This window comes from Mustela erminea, chromosome 11 (genome assembly GCF_009829155.1).
Source record: "Mustela erminea isolate mMusErm1 chromosome 11, mMusErm1.Pri, whole genome shotgun sequence".
Classification (NCBI taxonomy): Eukaryota; Metazoa; Chordata; class Mammalia; order Carnivora; family Mustelidae; genus Mustela; species Mustela erminea.
In genome coordinates, this window is record NC_045624.1 from 70580987 (window position 1) to 70602167 (window position 21181).

The window sequence follows — 21181 nt, forward strand, 5'->3', positions numbered from 1 at the left end:
GAACACAAAGTACTACTTCAAATTTCTGGTACTCTCGATACTTCTCTTGGATCCTTACCCTCTTGTCCACTTCATTAATTCACATTCAACTCATCTGATAGATAGATAGATACAACTTATATGCAACCTTCAAAACCTAATTCATAAAAAGTTAATGGAAAAATAGTATTTTGTTGTTATTTGTGGATGCAAAAATTCTTATTACTAGTAATATTCAAGGTTTTTCATGTTTATCAGCCACATGTTTCTTATTTGAATAGTTTAATTCTTAACTTTTATCTCTTTTTCTATTTTTATAGTATTTTTTTTAAAAAAGCAATGCATATGAAAAAATAAAGTAAAATAAAAGCAGGGGTACCTGGGTGGCTCAGTCATTTAAGGGTCTGCCTTCAATTCAGGTCATGATCCTAGAGTCCCAGGATTGAGTCCTGCTTCAGACCTCCTGCTCAGTGGGGAGTCTGCCTCTCCCTGTCCTTCTGCCTTTCCCCGTCTGCTAATGTGCTCCCTCTCTCTCTCCAATTAAAAAAAAAAAAAATCATAAAAAAAATAAAAACAGTGCATAGGATATTTCTCTACAAAGAAGATCCATTTGTTTGCCATGTATGAACAAAAATTTTCTTCCAACTTACTGTCTTTTAATATCCTATTTCAATGAATACTTTTATTTCACTGTGAAGAAGTTGCTTGTAGTTAGAGCCTATCAAATTCTATTGCTGATGTTAGCTGCCTTGAACTATTAATTATAACAGTAATAAAAGAATTATTTTCTAATGTTTAATAAATTGATACATTGCAATTGACAAGAATAATAACAAAACCCAATTATAAATCACAGCCCTCAACACAGAGTAGGGGTTCAATAAACCATTGCTGAGTGAAATAGTGCACAGAAGGCCAGAATCCAAGTGGTAAAGTTACAACTTTCCTGTTTCTGTTTAAGTCCTATCTTTCTTCTGACTTTAATGGCTTTAGAAGTATCAAATACAAGATGCTAAAACAAGTATCTAAGCAAGTGCCATTTTTACCTCCAGTTCCTAGTATCTCTCAGATGACTATCCCATCCAGAAGAGACCTGAGAACACCAACCAAACCTTAAGTTTCCTCCATTCCAGAAGGACACAGGAAGTATTATTTCAACCTTACCAAGGCTGGTCAGTCAAACTGTATGACATTTTACTTGTTCTTTTGATTACACTTGGCCCAGAACTTCTAAAGCCCTCAGTTACTAGTACCTGCCCCCAGACCTGCTATGATATTCTGGGCTCTTGGCACATTTTCACAGTTAAATTTGGGCTAAGTTGGCCAGAATTTTTAGGGTCATTTCCATCCCACACATTACCAGTCATTAGGTCATGACTGGTGTCCAGACTGAGTGGGGGAAGGGGGTTCAGTGGTGGCCTCTGGCCTCAGTTTTCCTCATGTGGGTGCTCAAGGTTCTGAATCGTATTTTCCCAATACCTTTCATATAATGTGAGAGGTTAGCTTTTCTAGGAGAAATTAAACATCAAAGATATTCATAAATCATACCAAACAATATAGAAAACCTTTTGGATTCCATTTTATAAAGATGGTACAAAAACATAAAATTCATGCCATTACTGGATGTATTGATCACTTCTCTGGGGATGGAGTAGATCTGGAAATACATAAAGCATAGTTACCTGTAATAAGTCATAGTAAATACATATAAAAGATGAAAATAGGAAAGCTAAAACTTTTAAAGTATAACAGCTGAAGAATCTAAAGTTAAAAAGGCAACTCAAAAGGATATAATGTAGTAGTCTTAAAAGTCACCTTTTTATAAGCAATGCCTTCACCAATATTCTACAGCAACATGACTTGCCACACTGTTTGGCTCTGATCCAAATTCTTATCTCCAGCCACAACCTGTCCCCTGCACTCCAGACTCCCTGAGGAATTGAGTCTGTATGCCACCAAATGCTGCATTCTCACCTCGGAGCTTAATAGGTTTCTCGGGCTTAACACATCCAAAGTGAAATCCTAAATCTCCATCTTTACATTTGTTCCTCCAGTGATCTCCTTCATCTCAGTTAAGGGCTACTGTCATTTTAAGTGTACCAAAATCAAAAGCTTATACTCTTGACTCCTTACCCTCTTTCTCTCTAACATCCAATCCATCACCAAATCCACCTCCATTGTTATCATCCTGGTCCAAGTCACATCATCTTTTTCGTGGACTGTTGGAGTCTTGTCTTAACTGATCTTTCTGCTTCTGTCCTTGCCTTCTGTAGTCTGTCCTTAACCCAATAATGAAGGCGGTTGCTTTACAAGAGAAGCTAGGTTATAGCACTCCTCTACTCTGACCCCTTCAGTGGTTTTCCATGTCACTCAAGGTAATATCCAATGTCTACAGCCTACTCATCCCCCACCACCTCCCAAACCTATTTTGCCCCTTCTCTGCTTTCTGAAGAGCTACTATGATCTTGATATGTTACTACTTCCTAAAATATAAAGTTAGTCTTTCAAGTAAGACTAAACATATAGCAGAGAGTTGCATATCAGAACAAGAAACAGATGTCAACTGAAACTAACACTCCTGGTACAGTTGTATCTTGTGTTATCCAGTAACATACATCCTGCCAAATCAAACTTAACAGGGACCTTCAGAGCTAGATGGGAAGAACTCATCAAAGTGTACTACAGCTTTTTGGGGGAAGAAGGGACAGAGTCATCCACTAATTTACACACACACACACACACACACACACACACACACACACACACATTTCTTTTTTGTGGTAGAAACATGTGAAATTTAGTCTTTTAGCAATTTGAAAGTATGTAATACAGCATTGTCTATAATAAGTATGCTATGTGTTAGATCTTCAAAATTTATTCATCTTTTAGTTGCAAGTTTGTATCTTTAAACAACATTTACCCAGTTCCCCCAGCCCCTAGTGTGTGTGTGTGTGTGTTGGGGACACAGGCTTTTTAAAGGGGTTTTCCAGTATTTACTTTATGAAAAAAATTTTTAAGTTTTTCTCTAACTTTTAATGAAAGCCAAATGTTATCAGTAGTAATTAAAATGTTTACATTGAAGTAAATTGCTAGATCTGTAGTGTAGCCAAGACTGGCAGCTTTTGATAAATTAGAATGAGCTACACAGGCTGGTCTTTTTTTTTTTTTTTTTTCCCCTAAAATGCCACAGTGTCCAGAAAGCAGTTCCACCCCACACACCATCCTTGTTTCAGATTAGATGAACTGAGCAAAGAACATGCTTCCCAACGTGGCAAATTACCCACTGTATCAAAAGAAACTAGAAGATATTACCTGTGGGAGGGTTGGCTTTGGAGAACATGAACATCAGGATTTTGATGTTAAGTGTGATCTCTGGGCTTTTCCCAAACTGCCCTTCATTAGGGGAAACATCATTTCCAGGTCGTTCATGTGCCTGTCATTATACCTTAATCAGTCCAGATATCACTGACACATTTCAGAAAATAAAAACAGAAAGAGAGGGAGGAAACTTTCCTAGCTTCATCTCCACTAAATGCCCTTATGTGAAAAGATTTCCTAGACCCCCAGAAGCACTTGTTTCACACGCTCCTGAGTGAAGAAACCTTCTTTAGTCTGGAAACATATCATTTTGAAAAGTTTCCACACTTTCTGGTGCCACAGATGTCTGGCAAAACATTTAGGGAGCCTTTACTTAACCCCGCATGCAGCACTGCCTTAATGAAATTGCCAGTGAGCAAACCTTGCTGATTGCCTTCCATATTTAAATCAGACCTTCTGATGAAAGAATAAATCATTTCACACTTCCCCAGAATTTGCAGCGTGTTGAGAAATTATCATGTAGATCTGTGGTGCTTAACACTGGCCACACACAGATTCTCTGGAGAGCTTTTAAAAAATATTGTTGCCTGCGATTCACTCCGAAAGACCTAGGAAGGACAGGTCATCAGTGTTTACTGAAAGCATTCACACACATACTTCCTCCCACTAATTCTGATAGATAGCTGGGCTAAGAACCACTGGTGGTTGAGAGATTCCTGGTATTTAGAACTCCGTGTTTTCATTGTTGGGAGATCTTCTTTACTAATGCCCACTAACTTAACTAACTTAAGCCTCTCATTTGGCCAAATCACTTTCATGAAGTATGGTAGGGTCAGAAACGTGAAACTGTTGTTTTTCGAGGGATTTTTAGATGTACATGTTATTACTGTGTCTGGAGAATGTTCTAAGTTTCTCTAGTGGTAGCCAGGTTCTCCAAAAGATAGATGTGTAACTTGATTGTTTTGGAAATATTCAGTAAGTCCAGGTGTTAGTATATAGTTTTCAAGTCCATGTTTAGCACCTTAAAAATCTATCATTAGTTGCATTAAAAAAGAAAAAAAAGCCAAAGACTTCTTCTCAGATATTAGAGGCCTTCTTCTCTCAAGTAAACTCAGTGAGAAAAACACAGGTTTTAGTTTACTTTACATAAGCGTGTGTATTTGTGTGTGACTTAGATTTTGTGAAAAAGAAAAAAAAAAGGAATATCAACAACATCCACACTTATACAAGCATGAAAAAATATATAGCCTTATGAAAGTGTGAGTCACACAAAATGTGTCTTTATGCTGCTTCTGCTGCATTTGTGGCAGAGTAATTAAACGGTGCCAATCCATTAATGCTTAACCAAACCAAAAATCATTCTCTCCTCTGAATTCCATCTGAAAAGCTAGAAGAGACAAGTTTTTAAGGCAAATTTTTTAATGAAATAAAAGGGTTCTCTTTTTCATAGGACTGCTACTAAACAAGAAACTCCGTCAAGTTCTTTTTTTTTTTTAATTTTATTTATTTATTTGACAGACAGAGATCATAAGTAGGCAGAGAGGCCGGCAGAGAGAGAGAGGGGAGGAAGCAGGCTCCCCGTGGAGCAGAGAGCCCGATGCGGGGCTCGATCCCAGGGCCCTGAGATCTTGACCTGAGCCAAAGGCAGAGGCTTAACCCACTGAGCCACCCAGGCACCCCTCCATCAAGTTCTTATTCCCCATCTAGGCATATGTATTTCTATGCAATAAATAAACTAGATTGTGCAAATCCCCAGAATAGAAAATTCCCAGCGTCAAGTGGGTTTTTTTGCCAAGTGAGGAATAGGTCACATGAAGAATGTTTTTGTTTTTGTTTTTGTTTTACAAGAAGATAAGTATGTTCTCTTTTAGTTTGAGCTTATTTACCATCTCCTAATGTGTCCAAATGTGAAAGGGCTCTGAGAGTGAATATAATATGGGGTCAGTTCTCCTTTAAGTATTCTATTTCTTGATCAATACCTAGCAGTCCAGAAGAAAGGTATTTGCTATTGATTTACCAAGAAATCGACAGTGTATGATCAACACATCAAGCTTCCATTGCATGGTAATAAGAGAAAAGGAAATCATGAATGAAGGGAGGCTGTGCCAGAGGCAGAAAAGGAAAGGTGACAGTTGTCAGGGCAGTTAGGAAGTCTTCTCCAAAATTTGCTTTAATTTGTACGATTCAAATGTAATTTTATCTATTTGCCATGACAGTTGTGCTTTCCACTTGTGACAGAACGGACAGCCACACCCAAAACATTATCTTCACAGTAGATCTTAAAGCTCACAGGACTACTCAAGTCCAGTGTCGTACCTCATCATGAGGTTAATTTAGAAAGTGGCACTTTAACGATATACTGAAAACCTCCATGTTGTAGGCCAATATTCAATCACCATCTTATAGTGAAAAAGAGCAAATTCTGGAGCCAGAAGTGTATGGATTCAATCTGGTTTTCAGAAGTAACTATCCGTATGACTTTGACCAATCATCTTACCCTTCAGGACTTCACATTTCTTTTCAGTAAAATAGAGACAATGATACCTACTTTGTAGAGATGAGATGTCCCTTTTAGGATTAGGAGTGGAGTATGTAAACTGCCTAGCACATAAATGATACTCCAAAAATAGTAGCTACTATTTTTAAATAACTTCTATAAAGAAAAGCAGCCTGGTGAATGGCTTCTAGAAGGTGCTCAACAAAAGTAGTTGCTTCTTAAACACCTTTGTCTAATATATTTATTCATCCTTTTGAGTCTACCATTGAACTCTAAGTTACATTTACCAAAAAATGACAAGATAAACCATATTTTTAAAAAATATGAAATCATGTACCAAATATACAATGGGAAGCACAATGCAACATGAGCTCTGATGAAATTGAGTTTACATGGCAGAGCTTGAAAATCAAGGAAAAGAAGTGAGTTTCTGACTCTTTCTTCCCTTCCCAGCTGTACCACTTGGCTGTGACATTAGATTGGCACAGGCAGTCTTCAAAACCAACAAGCAGACAAGAGCTTCTAAAAAAGCCACATGAGGGAGCTTGGTGTTGAGAGGCGGGAACTAGGAAGAGTAATCAAGATGATAATCAGAGAGACTGAGAAAGAGAAGAGCGGGAGAGAAATGTAGGAAACAGGGAGAAGGGGGACAGACTAAGCAGCTAATAACAGTCCTTCTCATTCTGGATGCCTATTTCAAAAACTTGTTATGATAAAATAAAACACAGAAACCAAATAACAATACCAAAATTCATACCTTAGTGAATTATTATAAGGTGAGTACCCTGTAACCACCACCTGTCCCATTCCAATCTCAATACCTTGTCTCATCCCAGAAGCAAGTACCAACCTGACTAGCATTGTAACCAGCCCTCTCTGTTTCTTCCTATTTTTATTATCCAAGAGTGCACCTCAAACACTCTGGTTAAGATGTGCTCTTTTAAAAAAATGATATCTCTTTGAAGTCATTTTCATTCTAGAGATTTCCTCTCTACCCATTTCTTTTCTTTGCAATTTATCTACTGAAGAACCTGGGGCATTTGACTAGTAAAGATTCCCACAGTCCGAGTTTTGCTGATTGTACACTCATGATGTAGTTGACCATTTCCTCTGCCCTCCATATTTCCTGCATATTGGCAGCTGGGTCCAGAGGCTTGATCAGATTCAGGTTGTACACCTTTGGCAAGTTCAAAGGTGGTGATGTATTCTTTTATCAGGAGGCACATGACCTAGCTCTTTCTGTGATATTGAGTAGCTTCAATCCTTGATGCCTAGATACATGAATTGATTAGGGATTGATTAGGGCACCTGGGTGGCTCAGTTGGTTAAGCAACTGCCTTTGGCTCAGGTCATGATCCTGGAGTCCCAGGATCAAGTCCCACATCAGGCTCCCAGCTCCATGGGGAGTCTACTTCTCCCTCTGACCTTCTCACTTCTCATGCTCTCTCTCACTTTCTCTCTCTCTCTCTCTCTCTCTCAAATAAATAAATAAAATCTTTTTTTAAAAAAAAAGGTGGTGATAGTATAACTTTATCATTTCTCTTATAGTTATTGGCTGGAATACTTACTTATAAAAAGAAATACTTCTTTCATCTACTTCAGATTACTTAGTAGTATAATTCATACAAAGAAGACAGGATAGTTGCTTTATTCTTTCCTGTTTACCAGTGTTCAAAATAATTAATTGATTCTTTGTCATGATTTAAAGGTGACTGATTTGGGATTATTATGAACCCATGAATTTAAACATACTTGATGAATTCTGGCTGTTTTTATCAGACTGCTCCCATGTGTACCAAGCTACCTGTCCAGTGTTTTAAAGGCAAAGGTTGATACATATGCCAGATAAATATTTATTTCTTAGGTCTTTACTTGTATGTACCATCAGAAGGTTGGAGTTGGATAGAATTGCTAATCCTTGATAACACAACTTTGATAAAACCTCCTTATGAACCTGTCCTTCTCATTTGTGCTAAATAAAATAAGTCTTCCAAGTCCTGGGAAAACATACTGTATCACAAATTCATTCTAAGTTGGTCATTCCCTAAAAAAAATACGCATAATTTTTAACCTCCCTGAAGTAAATAAATAAGTCAATTATTAATTAATTAATTAATTAATTAATCACTCTTAGAGCCTGGGAGTCATGGAAAGAGAAATATGAGCCATTCAACCAGCAGAGGGAGTACAAGTTAGCTGACAAATGCAACCTCCCAGACTCTGCTTTCCTATTGGTGAAATCACTGATAATGTTTTGGAGAGAAGGAAGATACCAGGAACAAGACAGGACATATCTGTGCTTCTCTGTTGTCTGTTGGATGCAAAGAAAAACACTGATCCTTACTGAAGGGAAAATAAAACAGTAAGGGGAAAAAGTATTCCCCTACATTGCATCAGATCTTTCTTTGCTCAGAGTTCGATACATCATTGCCTATAGTCTGATTGATAACTGTCTTGGTAGATTAGAAAGGAGGAAGATACGATTACCTCGCTCTTTGTATATTCAAAAAATAGAGGCATCCAGAAATGATATGAGTTCTTTATAGTTAGATCAATTTAGAAGTAGAGGCAGAATTTAATAGAAATCATCCAAGTCCCTTCCCAGCTTTTCACATGGGGCGTTAGTCAATGACAACTATTTTAAAGGGAAAGAAGTTACAAAAGTATTTTGCAGGTTTTCTACTTGCCTCTGCTAATAATGATCCAGTCAAGGCAAAAATAAGAGCTTAAGAGTATAGAGCACACGAGCGCTCCCTGATTTCTTTGCAAATTCTCCTCTGGGGTTGGTGCTTTAATTTCTAATCAGTCTGAATCAATAACGTATGGTTGTCAGTGCCATTGTTGACTCTCACAATTTCTTGTCTCAATCCCATAGTTCCTAAAGCTTGGGGCTTGGGGTCACTGGCAGGGGTTTTGATTTGGGGCTTTCTATGTTTACACAATAGGGCAAGTCAATATCTCTCCTGTATCAGTGAATTCTGGACTAAACTGATCTATCAAGCATTGTAGACAAATGAAGACCTTTAGGGACAGAAAGAAGGCTCTCTGGAAGTCTCCTCTGCTTTTACATTTCATTGAATCCACAGACTCTCACTTGCTCCCCACAGAGATCTGAATGCAGCTGAATAAGAAAGGAAGAAAAGTCTCATGAGAAGAATGGAATGCTCTTACAATATTTTTAGGCTGCAATGTATACTGAATTCCATTCACACAGTCCTGCAGGAGGTTTGGCCCATCTTCACAGAGCATGCCACAACTCCTGCTTATTGCAACAGATATGTACATTTCTCAAGGACTGACAATAATTAAAGAAAAAACAAACTGGGAGGTTCTTTGCATAGGATTGTTGAGGCAGGCTTTCCCTTTTTCTTTTGTTGATGCCTGTTTTATAAAAAAGGATGATAAACTGGTGTTGGAAAGTTTAAATCTCTCTCCAACTTGATGGACTCTAATTGTGTACCTAATTCAAACCAATTTTGGAGATAATGAGGATCCTTCTAACTTCCAAGAAGCTAAAAAAGACTAAGAAGTTTTTGAAAAACCTACTATCATTTTTAAAGAAATAACATTAATGTGGAAGTAACTTTTTAATGAAAAAAATGAAAATTTTTCCTTGGAGACAGACAGTAAATAAATGAGGACTTCTTGGTGGTGGCCATAAATGAAAGAGTTCCATTCTCGCTTTCACTGACCTCAAAAGGTGCAGGTTTCTACTTGCATGTTCGTTTGCCTTTATTCTGTGCATCTAATTTGTCTATCCCACATCAACAGACAGCAGGGCCTCCTGAAGTCCTTTCCTTCCCAGCCCAGGAGACTTCAACCTAGAGGCAAGACTTTAATCACTTCCAAGTGTTCTAAGATACCAAAGTCTGTGCTAAGCTCATTTAGCTGTGTGAAGTACTGTTAATGAAGTCAGGGTCCTTGGCTCAGATATATGTAAGATGATTCTGCTAATCTTGTCCTCCTGTGTGTGAAATAAACACATTATTACCAAACATATATATCTCCACTGGCACTGTATATCCAGTACTCACTAAGAGAAGGGGACAGGTAGATATGGAAGGAGACAGATTGTATTAAACTTGTCTCAGCCATATCATAGCTGTGTGAACTTAAGTACATTTCTTAGTACTTCTGTTTCATCACCATAACATAGGGATAATAATAGCAACTACCTCATAAGGTTGTTTTAAGGAATCAGTAGATTATTCATGTTATGTGTTCAACACAAAGGTAGGTACATAGAAAATGCTCAATAAATGTTACTTTAATTTCAATTTAATGCTGTTGGTATTGTTGTTATTATTGCTGCTATTCTTGCTGGACATTTTAAAGCCCAAGTTCCATGATGCTAATTGCCCGTGTCTTATAGCTTCCGTTTCTTTAGCATTGTTACATATTGGCTTTAAAACTCAGATCCACAAGGTACATAGAATTCAGAGAAGGCAATACACATTCATGAAAGCACAAGAGAGGCAATAAACCTCTACTCTCAGAGCCACTTCACGTATACACACTTAAATCAACTAACAAAGCTGACCAGCAAGTAACTCACTTGTGCTATGACTTTTCAATCTACTGTTTAAGCTTCATGAGATGTTCAAGAAGCTTAAACAGGTGTTTAGTAATGAGGAGTGTGGGTATAATTATAGACATGAAATATATGGTCTCCCCTCCTAAGAAATCCAGAATACAGCCATTTATCTATTTTATCTTTTAGGAGGAAAAAAAGAAATGAATTAGTAGAGTTTTCTGTTTTATTTTCTCTTGTCCTCTTTTAAAAATAAAACATGTCATTAGTTCTAGACCACAGAAGTCAAACAAAGGAATTAATGATTTTCTGATGGTTTAGAGAGGTATCAATATCTATTCCAGATCATCCCCATACCAATTTCAAGTGCACATCTACAGAACTTAAATGCAGTCAAAAACTGTTCACTCTTCTTTAGCTTAAGTGTGTATCCCAGCTGCAAAGTTTATGTTTAAGATAGATGGAAAGAAAATGTTCCAAGTACTTGTTTACATTGTAGTAGAAGCAGTGACAAAAGGGGAGCAGTCATGAATTCTCTTAAAAATACCAATTTCTAGACAACTCCTCTAAGTGATTCTGATTCAGTAAGAATGGGGTAGCCCCCAGGAATCTCTGTTTTTGACACTTGTTCTGGTGATTGTTATGATCTTACACATCAGGGACATCGATCATCTGTTGCTTCTGCTTGCGTGACATCTCTTCTTTCTTCTGATAAAAAGCACCTCAATTTTCTTTTGAGAAAGCCCTCCTTCCCAGCTCTCAGCTCCTGTGGGTGGTCTAGCTTCATAGGAGGTCTCAGTACCAGGCCTGTTCAATCATTGTAATCATCAATATCTCTGCTCACACTGATGGGTCCAGAGATAGGTGTAAAAGTGAATCCTGGAATGTTGAAACCATTGAAAAGAAGAGCTCTCTTTCCTCTGGCTTTAAAAAAATTTATCCACCTGAAAAAGAAGCCAACAACAAGATGGAATAAGTGGAAAAAGGAAAGACAGAGAGATTCACACACGTACACACACACACAGAGAGAGAGAATGAAAATGAGTATCAAGATGACTTTGTTTAGATTCTAAAATTCAGGCAATGTTTTGTTCATGTTCAGGAAAACACAACCTGTAATGACAGCAGTCAAAGAAATAAAATGGAAACATAACTCAAAGTTTACAAATTCAGATGGAAATGTAAAAGAGTTAAGCTATATGACTCAAGAATGACTATCTTCTAAGAGTTTATTAAATAAGACATAGGAAACTGGTGATCAGATATACAACAGAAGAATAAATATGTTGTGGATTTTTTCTTAAAATATTTTTTAAGTTTATTTATTTAAGTAATAAATGAACCAATGTAGGCCTTGAACTCATGACCCAGAGATCAAGAATCACATGCTCCTCCGACTGAGCTAGTCAGGCACCCCAAGAGTGTACTGTGGTTCTTACAGAGTTTTTCAAACAAGAAAATTTCATTTAAAATGAAATGGTATAATTCAGATAGAGTTATGTCAAAAATATATATTATATATATCTGTTTCCAATAATGGAGCTACTAAATACATGAAGTAAAAACAGATAGAAATGAAGAAAGAAAAACACAGTTTAGGATTAATAATTGGAGATTCCCATATTCCACTTTAAATAATAAATAGAACAAATAGAAGATCAACAAGGAAATAGAAGACTTAATGCTATACATCAAGTAGAACTAACATATATCCATAGAACAATCTATACAACAATAGAATACACATTCTTCTCAAGTACATGTGAAATTTTCTCCATTACAGACCATGTATTAGGGCACAAAACAAATCTAAGTAAATTTAAAAGATTGAAGTCATACAAAGGATGATCTCTAACCAAAGTAAATTGAAATTAGAAATTAGTAACAGAAGAGAATTGGGGAGATTCACTAATATGTGGAAATTAAGCAACTCACTGCTAAAGAATCAATAGGTAAAAGACTAAACCAAAAGCAAAATTAAAAATACTTTGAAGTAGATGAAAATTAAAATAGAACATGCCAAAATTTATGACATGTAGCTAAAGCAATGCTTAGAGAAAAATTTATAGCAATAAACACTGGTTAAAAAGGAAGAAAAATCTCAACTCAGTAAACTAATTTGGAAACTATATGCAAAGAAAACAGAAGGAAGAAAATAACAATGATTAGAGCAAAAATAAATGACCTAAGAATAGAAAAACAAATAAAATCAATGAAAATATGTTCTTTGAAAACATCAGCAAAACTGGCAAACCTTTAGTCAGAAACCAAAAAAAAGAGAAGACTCAGATAACTAAAATAAGATTTTTTAAAAGACTTATTTATTTATTTTATTTTATTATTTTTTTATAAGAATTCATTTATTTATTTGACACAGAGAGAGAGAGAGATCACAAGTAGGCAGAGCAACACAGGGAGAGAGAAAGGGGAAAGCAGGCTCCCTGCTGAGCAGAGCTCTGGATGCAGGGCTTGATCCCAGGACCCTGAGATCATGACCTGAGCCTAAGGCAGAGGCTTAACCCACTGAGCCACTCAGGCACCCCATATTTATTTATTTTAGAGAGAAAGAGAGAGTGCAGGGACGAGGGGCAGAGAAAGGGGGAGAGAGTCTTAAGTAGAGTATGGAACTTAATGCACAGCTCAGTCTCACAACCCTGATATCACGATGTAAGCTGAAACCAAGAGTCAGAGGCTTAACTCACTACACCACCCAGGTCCCTCTAAAAATAAGATTTTAAAATAATAATTTGTTTCTTATCTACAGAAATAGGATGAATTATAAGGGAATACTATGAATTATTGTATGTCAACAAATTAGATAACCTAGTTGAGATGATCGCCAATCTTTTCACAAATTTTTTCAAAAAATAAGGAGGAAATACTTCCAAATTCAATCTATGAGGTCACTTTTACTCTGCTACCAGAACCAGACAAAGACATCATGAGAAAACAAAAAATTCCTCAATAAAAATACCAGCAAACTGAATCCAACAACATGTAAGGATTATATACCATAACCAAGTAAAATGTATCCCAGTGATGGAAGGTTGGCTCAACATACAAAAATCAGTCAATCTAATATGTCATAATAATAGAAGAAAGCACAAAACCACATGATTATCTTAAATGATGCAGAAAAAGTATTTCACAAAATTCAACACTCTTTCAGGATTAAAACAAACAAATGAACAAACAACCCCCCCATAAAAAACCCACCTCAACAAATTAAAAATAGAAGGCAGCTTCCCCAACCTGCTGAAGAACATCTATGAAAAATTCAGAGCTAATATCATTCTTTGTGGTGAAATCATTTTGCAGACCATAATTCCATCAAAGAATACATTGAAAAATGCTGCAAACCCTGGAGTTTCCTAGGTCAAGATTTTAGATTTTATTCCTATCTTGATGAGAAGTCATCACAGAAATTTCAATCAAGGGAGGGTTATGATTTGGTTTTTATTTTTAAAAAGTACTCTGGTTACCACATACCCATTTCACTTGGATTCTGTTTGTCCTAGGGGTAGGAAATAGGAGAGAGCCCTGGTATGGTTAGCAGATTATGGAAATAGTCCAGAAGAGAGATTCTGGTGGGTGGGATGAAAGGATACATTGGAAACAGAGAAAAATGGAAGTTTTCAGAATACTTTTAGAGGTAAAGTTAGTGGGACTTACAGTGGGTTCAGATATGAGGATGAATGAAGGAGGAGAGGAATCAATGTTGACTCCTAGAATTTTGACTTCAACAACTAGATAGATGGTGATGCCTTATACTAAAAAAGAAAAAGAAAAAAGACTCAGTAGGGTTGTACTTGAGAAAGAAAAATAAAAGCTTTATTTGGTCCACATTAAATTGAGGATAACCATTTAAAATTAATGTGAAGATGTCTAATAGGGACCTAGATATGTAATTTGGAGCTCAGAAGAGAAATCAGAGCTGACCATGAAGATTTGGAAATCATCAGCGTACAGTATTTAAAGCCATGGGATTAATGAGGTTTATTTGAAAAACTGCATAAATAGAGCAAAGAAGGAAGACCAAGATAGAGTCCTAGATTGCTCATACCTATAGCATTCAGACACAGAAGATGGAGCTCACAAAGGAGACTAAGAAAAGTAGCCAGTGAAATAGAAGGAAACCAGGAGAGAGTGGTGTCATGGACTCCAAGAAAAGTAACTGTTTCAAGAAGGAAGATGAATACATTCTAGGGATCTGCTCTACAACATTGTGCCTATAGATAAAAATACCGTATCATATCCTTTAAAAACTGGTTAAGAGGGTAGATCTCCAGTTAAGTGTTCTTTCCACAATGAATTTTTTAAAAGATTTTATTTATTTATTTGAGAGAGAGCATAAGAGAGAGAGCGCGTGCGCACAAGCAGCAGGGAGGGGCAAAGGAGGGAAGGAGAAGCAGACTTCCCACTGAGCAGGGAGCCCCATGCAAGTCTCCGGCTCCATCCTGAGATTCCCAGATCATGACCAGAGCCAAAGGCAGATGCTTCACCAACTGAGCCACCCAGGTGCCAGCGCAATAATTTTTTTTTAATAAATACTTGTTTAGAAAAAAGGAAGGAAGTGGTGATCAACTTTGTTGAATACTGCTGAGAGGGCAAGCAAAAAAGGAATGGTGGAGTGGCCACTAATGTTTAAATTCCAGTGGTTATCAATAATCCCAACAAGCACAGAGTCAATGAAATTACAGAGACAGATGTCCAATTGAGGTCAGTTAGGAGAGAATGTGAGTTGAAAAAGTAAATGCAGCGGCTTTAGATAACTCTGAAGAAAATTTTAACAAAGAGTGGCAGAAAAATGGAACAAATTCAAAGTACAGAATCTGAGAGCAAATTATTCTAGAAACTAAGTCACTGGCAAGGATCTGGAACACCATGGAAGTCTTTGCCCAGGATGTCTTGGGCCAAGACACATCATCCAAAGCAAAAACCAGGAAGTTGTAGGAGTCTGAGGCAAGTTTTCATAGGAGAAGATGAGAGAGTTCCTATCTAAATGTTTCTACTTTCCTAAAAACTATAAGCTTATAGTCAGCAGGAAGGTAATGGAGAGACTGAGTGATATAATAGTTTCAAAGAGAAGGAGTGAAATGATCACTCGGGAATGGCTATGGACTGAATTGGGTCTCCCCAAAATTGTTATGTTGAAGCCCTAACCATCAGTATGACTGTCTCTGGAGATAGGGTCTTTAGAGCTAACTAAGGTGAAATGAGGCCATAAAGGTGGGACCCTGACATGATAGGACTATGACTTTGAAAGAAGAGAGACAGAAAAAGAGGAAGGGGGCATGGGTGTCTGTGGTTTTTTTCCCAGTCATTTCAGCTGCATATGCCGGCACAGCATCAGCAGACAGATGGGTTTAACCCAGATCATGACTTTGGAAAAAAGTCCGGCCAAGAGAAGACAAAGACTTAAGAGTATTCATAAGACAGTGTTTAGGTGAGATGACACAAAAATATTGATGATGACAACTTTAGAAATAAGTTCCTCTGCCTTCTTTCCGATATAAAGATTAGCTTTCTTAAGAAAGATTAGGCCAGATATTTTTTACCCATATTTGCAGTGAAATATATTAAATTTTGAACCCATTGCCATATCAATATCAAATAATACCATTATGACTCATAGTGCACCACTTTTAAATAATTATTGATGCAATTCATGTGTAATTTGCACTGCAGACTCCCAAATAGACTGGAGATCCAGGTAGACAAAAATCAAGTGAGTACATATTTGTTAAGAAACTTTTTCAGGGGCACCTGGGTGGCTCAGTGGGTTAAGCCTCTGCCTTCGGCTCAGGTCATGATCTCAGAGTCCTGGGATCGGTCCCGCATCAGGCTCTCTGCTCCGCAGGGAGCCTGCCAGAGAGCCTGCTTCCTCCTCCTCTCTCTCTTTGCCTGCCTCTCTGCCTACTTGTGATCTCTCTGTCAAATGAATAAATTTTAAAAATCTGTTAAAAAAAAAAAAAGAAACTTTTTCAGAATAGAACTTTGGGTAACTCTCTCTCTCCTCACCCATTAGATTTTTCATTTCTAACAACTTTTTTTTCTTTAGAGTTTAATATGATTGATCTCAGACTGGTATCGTTATGCATAAAAGGAAGCAAAATTTTACAGATGAAATTTTTCCTTGGAAATTAAACTACATTCCAGTCCTTCCTGTCCAAATTTTGAGCTAAAATCCTGAAAATGAAAATCATTTCTAGACTCCACGAATGCTCTAATCCTAAATTCTTCCTGAATTGTGAAGTGGAAAATTAAATCATTTTTGTTGGAAAACTCTCTGTTCATTGGGTCCAGATCAGCACTCAGATGATGTCAGCAAATGTTACATTTTTTTCCAATTATGAAGTGAATTATGGGGCGCTAGCTAACCACAGTCAGTCATTAAATAAAGCTATTTTTGCTGATGCATTGTTGTCCTGCCAGAAAACACAGGTGTTTTGTTTTTAAAGAAGTTTTTAAAATTTGCTTTAAGAAAAGATTCCATTAATAATCCTTCAGCACAAGCAATATAGAAGCATAAATAAGAAGGTGCCATTTATAGAGAATTTGTGTGGCAAGGGCAGAGATTGTATTTTCACACATAAAATAAAGAGTTGCTTTATGTCCATAGAATTGAAACATTTGGGCTGTGATGTATGAAGACAGTGATATATGACCATGCATATTTAAACACATCTATACACAGAGTCTTAAGAGTTGAATGAAAGGCACCTATAAACATGAATTATTATTGTGGATAAACTTTCTCGGATTGGTATTTTCAAAGAACTTTAGTTCACTCATTCTATGATGATTCCCAAGGGTTTCAAATTCATAGTCTTAAAGTGATGGCATGTACATCTGTCAATATCAAACATGTACTTGTTAATAGTGGAACTAGAGCCATACTTTCATTTGGAGGCAGTTCTTTGAAAGATGAATGAGCATAACATTTTTTAATTGACCTAACAGTCATAATGATGATTTTTAATCATTTTGCATTTTTGGTAATAACCTTACACTTAACTCATTTTTTCTTTCAATCAACTGTCTTCAGTTTCATATCTCTAAATCGGTTCTAAACTAAGCAGCTGCTTTCAGTTGATTCATCTAGGAATTTGATTATCTCATCCAAACTATGACATCTTGGATCATGCATTAATGGCATGCTTATGGAATGAAGCAATTTTCTGTTCCAAATTGACTTTTTTTCCCCCTCTGTGTGTGCAAGAAAGTATTAATGGCACATATCTATAGTCCTCAGAACTCAAAAACTTACGCAATAATGAACTTCTCATCTGGGTTAGAGTTATGTTTAAAAAGAACATTGATCTATTGACAAGCATACCTTAATAAACTGTTGTAGGAAATAAACCCTGGGTTTAAGTGTTGAAAATGCCATTTTAAGTGTTTTCTAAAATCCATTTCCAAGAACTAAATTGACCATGTTTTATTTCAGAGTTCCTAAATTCGTTTATTGCAGACTTTAGAAAAATCTCCTCCTCAAAGTAATTATGGACATCTCATTTTTGAATACTGACACATACCAAGATTCTTCAAATTTTCAAGAGTGTTTTAAAAACATTTTAAATCAATGTTCCATTCAGAATTTCACTAATTATTTATTCACAAATGTGTGGAGTTCACCTGAGGTACAAAAATATTTTTTTAAATACTGAAAAAACTTAACATTATTTGTGAAACACTATTGCTCATACAAAATTGAATGATTCAGTAACAGCCTGGTAGAGAGAACCACGAGTTAGCTGTTGTTCAGCTAAATGTTAAGGACAATTTGTAAAATGAGAAAACTCAGATCAATGACCAGATTTTACACCATGGAGACATGATTTAAAAAAATTATTTTTCTCTGAACATGTAACTCCTACATCCCTTCATTCTTTCTGTTTTAGATGTGGCAAACCCTGGCATCAAGTGTAATTGGCAATATGTTGTTCTTAATCAAAGGTTCAAGTAAAATGATCATTCAACAAAAGCTTTATATAAAAATATAGCATATAACTAGATACATAATAGATATATAACATATATGCACATGTACATAACAACTTTCAGAGAAGTTCAGTGCCCAGGTGAGCCACTAAAACAAATAGTGGTTAAGTACTGTCATCCTAGGATTCTAGAACTTAATTTACATGTATGACAATGTTCCCAGGGAAAAACACATATATAATAATTCTTGTCTGTGGTGACTAAATTGTTCTTAGATAGAAGACTTTCCTTACTCCCTTTTCCACTTGCTGCCCCTGACCATAGGCTGGCAATGGGGACTGCCTTCCCATAGTTTCCCAATGATAGTAACCTCTATGTCCTGATGATCTAGTTGAGGAGGTACAAAGCCTGAGGGTAAATTTCAGAAGGCTAAAGAACTATGATGGAGTGACCAGTGGTTTTCCTCAAAATTCTAGGGAACTTTGAGGGGAGGAAGGCACACACAGAATACTTAACTACCTAAAGATAAATTTGTAGGCTAATAGATTAAAAGGTGAGATTGTTCCCATAGCAAAAGACTGACAGTGTGTCCCAGGAACATTTGAAGAAATACATTTTCAAACATTTGCTTAAACTCTAAATAATTAACAAAAGAGGACATTAAGCTAAAATGTTAGAAACTACTGATGATTTTCAAAAGTAAGGTTCACGGATTCGTTTTTTTCACATATTCATTTTTTAAAATATAAAACTATTAAACACTGTTCACCATTATTGATAATAAACAATACACAGTTGGATAGCATTTTCATTACTGCAAAGTTATGTTTTTTTCAGGCTTCTGCTGAACCAGCACCCCAAGTACCAAAAAGACTGAGCCCACATGTAAAGAATGAGTTGTGAGTAAAGAAAAACATGAGGATCAATGGTTTAGATTACAAAAGTGAATTCACTCACTCATTCCAGCAGATCCAAAATTGCCAGCATCTCTAACCATCCTATTATGTTTCCGTGAACAAAGTCTTATACACTAACCTTTTAGTTGATATAGCACAGGATTTCAACTCCTTGGAAAGTTTTGCTGGAAGGAACCTTTATTTTTTTTAATCAATCAATCAATCAATCAATCAATTTATTTGATTATTTATTTATTTTTATTGTGTTATGTTAGTTGCCATAAAATACATCATTAGTTTTTGATGCAGTGTTCCAAGATTCATTATGTACAACACCCAGTGGTGGTGTACACCATACTTTTTTTTTTTCATTTTATTTTATATCTTTTCAGTGTTCCAGCATTCATTGTTTATGCAGCACACCCAGTGCTCCATGCAGTACGTGCCCTCCATAATACCACCACCAGGCTCACCCAAATCCCTACTTCCCTCCCCTCCAAAACCCTCAGTTTGTTTCTCAGAGTTCATGGTCTCTCATGCTTCATCTCCCCTTCCAATATCCCCCAACTCACTTCTCCTCTCCATCTCCCAATGTCCTCCATGTTATTCCTTGTGCTCCACAAGTAAATGAAACCATATGATAATTGACTCTCTCTGCTTGACTTATTTCACTCAGTGTAATCTCCTCCAGTTCCATCCATGCTGATACAAAAGTGGGGTATTCATCCTTTCTGATGGAGGCATAGTACTCCATTGAATATATGGTCCATATCTTCTTTACCATTGTCCGTTGAAGGGCATCTTGGTTCTACACGGTTTGGTGACTGTGGCCATTGCTGCTATGAACATTGGGGTACAGATGGCCCTTCTTTTTACTAATCAGTATCTTCAGGATAAATACCCAGTAGTGCAATTGCAGCATCATAGGGAAGCTCTATTTTTAATTTCTTAAGGAAACTCCACACTGTTTTCCAAAGTGGCTGCACCAATTTGCATTCCCACCAACAGTGTAAGAGGGTTCCCCTTTCTTCACATCCTCTCCAACACATGTTGTTTACTGTCTTGTTAATCTTGGCCATTCTAACTGGTGTAAGGTGGTATCTCAATGTGGTTTTGATTTGAATCTCCCTGATGGCTAATGATGATGAACATTTCTTTGTGTGTCTGTTAGCCATTTGTATGTCTTCTTTGGAGAAGTGTCTGTTCATGTCTTTTCCCATTTTTTGAAGTGATTATCTGTTTTGTGTGTGTTGAGTTTGAGGAGTTCTTTATAGATCTTGTATATCAGCCCTTTGTCTGTGGTGTCATTTGCAAATATGTTCTCCCATTCCTTGGGTTGCCTTTGTTTTGTTGACTGTTTCCTTTGCTGTGCAGAAGCTTTTGATTTTAATGATGTCCCAAAAGTTCATTTTCACTTTTGTTTCCTTTGCCTTTGGAGACATATCTTGAAAGAAGTTGCTGTGGTCAATGTCAAAGAGATTACTGCCTATGTTCTCCTCTAGGGTTTTGATAGATTCCTACCTCACGTGGAGGTCTTTTATCCATTTCAAGTTTATCTTTGTGTATGGTGTAAGAGAATGGATGAGTTTTATTCTTCTACATGTAGCTGTCCAATTTTCCCAGCACCATTTATTGAGGAGACTGTCTTTTTTCCACTGTATATTTTTTCCTGCTTTGTCGAAGATTATCTGACCAGAGAGTGGAAGGTCCATATTTGGGCTCTCTACTCTGTTCCACTGGTCTATGTATCTGTTTTTGTGCCAGTACCATGCTGTCTTGGTGATCACAGCTTTGTAGTAAAGCTTAAAATCAGGCAACATTATGCTCCCAGTTTTCTTGTCCATTTAACTAAGTCTTGCTTGGCTAATTAAAACACACCAGGATGTGTCTGTTTTTTCTCTTCTTCAGGTGAGGGGAAGTTGTTGGAACTGATCAAATTTTCCTGTTAGAGGTTTTGCAAATAAACGTGCATTTATGTGACTGTAGATATAAATATGAATTCTAATAAGGCCATTT